Source organism: Rhincodon typus, chromosome 41 (assembly GCF_021869965.1).
Source record: "Rhincodon typus isolate 14 chromosome 41, sRhiTyp1.1, whole genome shotgun sequence".
Lineage (NCBI taxonomy): Eukaryota > Metazoa > Chordata > Chondrichthyes > Orectolobiformes > Rhincodontidae > Rhincodon > Rhincodon typus.
The window spans coordinates 1,182,901-1,183,238 of record NC_063372.1 but is presented as its reverse complement, the minus strand read 5'-3'; the positions used below and the strand labels follow the sequence as shown (position 1 = coordinate 1,183,238).

Genomic DNA, 338 nt, shown 5'->3' with positions numbered 1-338 from the left:
AACCCACAGGGTAGATCCAGACTGAGCTGTAAATCCACAGGGGAGGCCCAGGCCCAGCTCTAACCCACAGGGGAGACCCAGGACCAGCTGTAACCCACAGGTGAGACCCAGGCCCAGCTGTAACCCACAAGTTAGACCCAGACCCAGCTGTAACCCACAGGGGAGACCCAGGCCCAGCTGTAAACTCACAGGGGAGACCCAGGCCCAGCTCTAACCAACAGGGGAGACCCAGGCCCAGCTCTAACCCACAGGGGAGACACAGGCCCAGCTGTAAACTCACAGGGGAGACCCAGGCCCAGCTCTAACCCACAGGGGAGACCCAGGCCCAGCTGTAAACT

The 338-nt window shown here is 61.2% G+C and overlaps 1 protein-coding gene across 1 annotated transcript in view; it reads right to left on the bottom strand.

Moving 5' to 3' along the window:
* LOC109925934 (nck-associated protein 1-like) overlaps nucleotides 1-338 on the bottom strand; it is a 63,378-nt gene that overhangs the window by 4,400 nt on the left and 58,640 nt on the right. The gene's annotated exons all lie outside the window — the stretch shown is intronic.